This window comes from Corvus moneduloides, chromosome 9, assembly GCF_009650955.1.
Source record: "Corvus moneduloides isolate bCorMon1 chromosome 9, bCorMon1.pri, whole genome shotgun sequence".
NCBI lineage: Eukaryota > Metazoa > Chordata > Aves > Passeriformes > Corvidae > Corvus > Corvus moneduloides.
Window position 1 is genome coordinate 16855077 of NC_045484.1, and position 6257 is coordinate 16861333.

At 38.0% G+C, this 6257-nt stretch overlaps 1 long non-coding RNA gene across 1 annotated transcript; it reads right to left on the reverse strand.

Moving 5' to 3' along the window:
- Nucleotides 1-1076: 1076 nt before the first annotated feature.
- On the reverse strand, nucleotides 1077-2855 carry LOC116448422. The gene is made up of 2 exons (XR_004241939.1): nucleotides 1929-2855; nucleotides 1077-1531 (listed from the first exon to the last, which is right to left on the reverse strand). It is a non-coding gene; the product is annotated as an uncharacterized LOC116448422 (long non-coding RNA).
- Between the last annotated feature and the right edge of the window lie 3402 nt (nucleotides 2856-6257).

Here is a 6257-nt window from a genome sequence, read left to right on the forward strand (position 1 = left end):
ACACCTTGCGCCTCTCGCTCCGCAAGACCCCTGCCCCTCCCAGACTGCGCGGGACAGTACGAAACTAGCAAAGCTCATACTAATTCATTAGATGAATAGGATACTCATAAAAGTTTAATCCAGTATCAACTGGACAGAAATATCAATATACTTTCTTCTCAAGACAGGAGTATCTCAGAGTCATAGATAATGTGAAAGTTGGGAGTCCCAGGGTCTGACCTTCCATATGCACTCCAAAACCCTGACAGCTTTATGTCAGATGAAATTAGAACAATATTTCAAAGCACCTTTTACCCAGATCAGCAGCCATTACTTTCTCAATAGAGTGTAAATATATACGGCCCCACAGAAAGTAAAAAGAACAGGTTTTTTTTAAGAAGAATTGCCTGCACCTCTTATGACTCTAATGAAAACTAGGATGATGCTACAGTGAATTTTAATTGAGTGCTACACTTCCTACTTGGCCATCTGTTCCAAACTGCTAGCAATAACCAGAGTATGACATTTTACAGGGGGCGTGATGGTAACTACCATATTCAGACACAGCTTTTGCCTTCAAGTCATTCAGTGGTTGGAACATTGTCCTCAGCTGAGGGTGAATGTTAAGAGGAAGGGGAGAGAGAACTGCAGAGATACATGAGTAAGACTGTGCTTAATTCTTGCCCCTCAGGAGGACAGTAACTGGTCCCAGTGCAGTACTACACGTGCTCCTTACTAATTTGTAAAAACACCACTGAAAAACATAATTAAGCATTTTACTGAACAAAGATTCTGTTCACATACTCTGCTGAATGAAGGCTTTTGGTGGACTTCAAAACACAGGAAGAAAATGAATAAGCTGAAGATGGAAGAAGGGTACTAGAAAATACAGATATAATTCTAAAACAATATTCCATGTCAGTGAAATTTACTTTGAAAAGGCAGACAGAGAGACAGAGACTTTTTCTGTTCCACAGAAGAAAAGTCAAAAGATTGGATCAAGGTGGTACTCAGTGTTGAAAGGTAGAACAGGTAAGAGTGCTGAAAGCCATACTGAGGTTAATTGGAATGAGCCACCATATAAAACACGAAACAGCTAGGTGGTTCTTGATCTGCGTTCAAAACAAAGCCTGTGCTAAGCACACAGAAGTTCTAGTTAGAAAATATCATATGAGAAATATTTCACTTGAAAAAAAGTGTTTTCAAAGAGTCTGGAGAGGAAATAAAAGGCTTGAATAAAGAAACCAGAATGTCAGGATTAAGGAGGCACCCTGAGCAACAACAATAGGGAAAGGAAACAAAAAAGCAAACCTAACAGCATAAGGTGGCATTAGCAATGTTTTCCTAAGCAGGATGTTTTCCAGTCATTGCCTTGTTTTTTAATGCTGAAGAATGGGATTCTCTGTGTCATGTTGATGGTATTGCATTCTTGCCTCCTGGTGATCCTTGCATCTTGTTGATTAATTGTAAAGTCTCTGTCTGAGACTTTCCAAGGAACTTCTAAGGTGGACTCCAAGTAGACGGCATAAGATGAGTATTTGTCTTCCAAGACCTTTGAACACAAAATAAATGTTTGTTGGCTCTAGTAGCCCTACAGGCATTATCAACTCACATTTGACACTTAATAGTGCATTACTAATAATTGCTGTGTGTCTGCTAGAATGCTACTAACAAATAATGATTAAAAAAAAAATAGTGCTTTGGGATTCAAATACCATTCACTCCTATTGTTCACAAATGCCTTGACTCCACTGTACAATTCTAGTATTGCAAGTACAAGTAATAAAAATAAGCAATTAAGAATATAGCGCTTGAAACACTACATCACATAATTTTCTGCAGAAAACACAGGAAATACAGTTCAGTGTATTCTTATGCAGATCCTGGTTTCTCTCAACTGTCCTAGGTCTCTTTCACTTATGCTATCTTATTTTTTACATTGCACTCACCTTGCACAGGGGTGAAAGAATTATACACCAAGTAAATATTTCATTAATGCCAGCTTCTGTTTCCTCAGCACTCTTGTAAAGTCTTGATTTTCTTGAATTCAGCACTTGTCTGGGGACAACTTCATGCTTGCTAGAAATGAGAAGTCCTCCAGTAGGGAATTCCTTACTGTGTTGTTTTATGTCACCACTTCTCCTTTACTTGTTAGGCCTCACACATGCAGCCATGATTTCAACTGGGACAGCTCAAGAGGGTTACTCCCTTCAAATTTTCTCCTGTTGCTGATTATAGTCCCCAGCTAATTTTTCACCAGAAGTTGCTGCTCCCTCAGAACTGCAGCCTGGTTTGTGTGTGATGTTGCTCCCCCCTTTGGGGCTACCCAGACTGACTGGATCAGTTAAACACTTTTGGTTACAGGGTTTATCTCTGCATCATTTTGAAACACCCACTTTGGGATCAACCAGTATAAGCTCTTTCCCATTTAACTTGCTCTTACAAAAAATCATCTGCTGTGCACCTCGCAGACTCGGATCCTCAGGGAAGCTGTTAGATCGAAAGACCAAAGGCAAATTATTTGTCTTACAGCACACTTTCAATCTGGATCTTTTCCTCTTTCCCTTCAGTCTTCTTTCTGAATGTGTATTTTGAGGTTGGTCAGTGATTTATCTGAACAAATTATTCCCCATATCCCTCCAGAAGTGTACACATCAGTTCTTTACTATTTGTAGCCCCTGCAGAAAAAATTTCACAGAATCACTTTCTGGTAACTTGAGGAATCCATAAGAAAAAAATTGTCTCTGCTAGATCTTAACAGAAACTTGCTTTCTTTTTTTAAAGAACATGGAAAAAATAAGACAAGAAGGTCTGTTATACCAAAGTATCTTTACCTTAATTCAAATACAAAGAAGGTACCTCTGGAATCTGTCAGAAAAGACTTCCATTGTCATACCCTCTTTCACTAATACCATGATTCTACAAGAAGAAAAATGCTAATTTTTTCCACAAACCCACACAACATAAAAATATTTAATTTTATAAAGAAGTCAAAGATACATAGACACAATTTAAGATCAGATTGGTGGTACAAAAAAAGTCCAGATAAATTAATATTAATTTGTTTATGGATACTGCTAAGAAATGCTAGAGCTTTCCAACACCTGCTTCACTCTGCAGTTGCATTCAATTTTCTTTCTCATACTTTCATTAAAAATGTATGAGGTCATTTAAAATTGGAGTCCTCTCAACACCTTCTAAGATTAGATCTTTAGAGGCAATAAAGCAGTATAATTTGAATTCCAGGATCACATTAATTGGCCGTGATGCCTTTTTTAAAACAGTGCCAAGCTTATACAGTAACTACTATCTGATAAGCAAATTGTAACAGTGCAGCCTACCAGGAAAGAAAAGAAAAACTCATTATTTTTGAATGAGAATCAAAATAAATGCTTACAGCACAGCCTGTTATGTGGAGTTCCTTGGCACACATTTGGAATGTTTAATCACAAAACAATGTAGTCAGACACGAGTCATACAGCTCACCCCACATGACTGAAAAGTCCTATGCATTTGTTTAATACTCCATACTCTGAGTAATATAGGAAATTCTCCCTGAAGTATTTCCAGCTTCCTAGACTTCCCTTATGCAATCCAGTGTTAGTCACACAGTGCGGGAGCAGAGAGTCACATCCCCTTCCCCGATCCAGATGCTGGCAGGACTCAGCCTTTAGGAATAAAGCTGGGCTTGTGAGATATTTGGGCTGTACTTCTTCACGTGTATTATCAGCATTCTTTTTAAGATGGCACACTAATTCCTCAGAACACTTCTTCAATAAAGATTTGCAAAAGACAAGATTCAGACTCTTTCTTGAGCAGGTCTTACAGCCACAACATGGTAGACTGTGAAGTGACAGCATGGCCATGGGCTAGGGGTAAGGATGGTCCCTCCCACCCGAGAGACTCCAAATTATCTATAGCTGAGTGGTGTGTGGGTGTCCTGCCTAACCTACTGCATAGGCATGAGTACAGGACACTGAACTCTGCAGACACCAGCATGTCTTTCTGTGCTTTTGTTTGAAAAGCAGGACTTGAAAAGCAGAGCTGTGCAGTTCTGAGAGAGAAAGGAATAGAGGAAGATACTAGGAACAGGAATTGTGAGGAAAGAGATTCTCTCATCTGCTGTCCAGCAGATTTTGTGATGAGAAAAACAGGCTTTTGTCCATTTCTTGTTAGTAAACAAGTCTGTGACAAAGACTTGTATGTCCCATCAATAATTTAATGTCTTTTCTTGTTGACAAAAAGAAAAAAATCTTTAGGGCCTTAAATTCATATAAAAAGGAAATTACAACACATACCTGCCTTTTGGAACTGTCACATATAAGGTTTTATTTTTATGACTTGTATAATACGACTTTGGAAAGTATTGGCTATATGTCAAGGAAAAGCTGATTTAAATTTTATGTTTTTCATCTCTACTTTGATTTGACCAGGATACAGGTTTATTAGAGTCTTATCTACTGCAGCTAGGGTAGAAAATTCTGATGGACAAAACACAGCTGAAGTCAGCTGATTTTTTATGGACTGTTAATAGCGTGCTTGGGCACCCAAATTCTGCCAAGTAATTTTCTCCTCTTCAATTGAACTGCCTCACTAATGAGTTTTGAAGTGTAGAAACTCCTGACCTCCTTTCCTATTAAAAAAAAAAAAAAAAAAATGGAGCTGGATTATATGAAAAGAAATTAGACTAAAAATGCACTAATTCTTACTTCTAATGAATGAGAATGTGTTAAGCTGCCATGGTAGACTTTTATCAAAAATTGAGGAGGTGTTATTAAGCAGTTACAAAATGAGCGAGATGCTTCTAAACTGAACCTCAGTATGAGATACGTGGGGTGCTTAAAAAAGGTCAGATAAGTTCAATCTGGGTGATGGCAAAGTTACTTTTAAAATACAGAAATAGATATTATTTTAATGTATGAAAGATAAATCTAAAAAAGCAAATACCTCACCACACCTAAATTTATCACTTTAGCTGAGCCCTGGGTTTCAGGAACGATTTAATTTTATGCAAACTGTCAAATGCTGCATTCATAAGACAGTGTATTTAATCATTAGGCTCAATGTTCCTGTTTTCCCTGCTGTGCCAGAACTTGTAAAATTCTTTTAAGTTAGTGATCTTTGAAACGTAAGTTTTGGACCTTCACACTGCTCGAAGTGTAGGAAGGCTGGACTGCTTACTCAGTTTCTCTAACACTGATGAGACAGGCCTCCTTCAAGACCTTCTGACTGATATGCAAAGTGAGGATTTCCTGCTTAAAGCACAAAATACCATTACATTAAAAAAAAATAAAAGTAATTTTGGGGGAAGAATTTGAAAAAATTGCTACTGCACATAGGTAGCAACTACAATTTTCATAGCTGTTCACTACAGCAGACTTTGATTATTGCAAAAGTTGGACCTCTTATATGTTTTTCATATTACTTCAGTTGAAATTTAGACCAAAACTGTTGCTCCAGATGCTACAGAATTGTAACTAAAAGAACAGACACTACTGTCTTTGCCACATTAGTCAAGCTGCATGGATCCTATTAACTCACATGCTCAAAAGATTGTTTCACCAAGAGGAGTCACAGTCTTCCAAGAGAGGAAATGTCAGTGCTAGCTGGAGCAGACAATATTCAAAACCTCCTGTATTCTTGACTGTGTCTGCTGATCTGGTAAACACTGAGCATCTCTTAGGGTAAGAACTCAAACAGTGGTTGTTTCATCATCTGAGGATGAATCAGGAGTACTTTACCAACATCCCTTCAGCTATCTGTATCATGGGCCGAGAGTAGAAGGGTGGTGCCGAAGCCCGGGAAATATCACAGTGCATGGATTACCCCATGACATCTGCTTTGTACACAAGTCTGTGAAAAATACGTGCATCAATGGAACAAAAGGCCAGTAGTAGGCTAAAATTTCTTTTTTCCCCTTTTTGAAGCTTGTCATGACACAGCAGAGGTTGGGATATGCTGCTCTTCAGTGCATGCTTGCAGAGGTCCTCTCTGCCAGAGGACTGCATTTTGAGACAAGAATTCTCAGAAAGCATTACAGAAAAAATGAAGAAAGTGTTAAATTCTTTGTGTGTCTTATTTAATATCTAAAATAATTGCTGGGACTTGTTTCTTAATTTTGCTGTTTTGTTCTGGCTTTGGCAGAGTATTTCTACATCCAAGCAGAGTGTTCTAGTTTGTTCTATGAAATTGGTTCTCTTCAATCAGCTCTTACTCTTTCATTTTCTATGAATATACACAATGATTATATACATAGCACAATACATATGGTAATAATA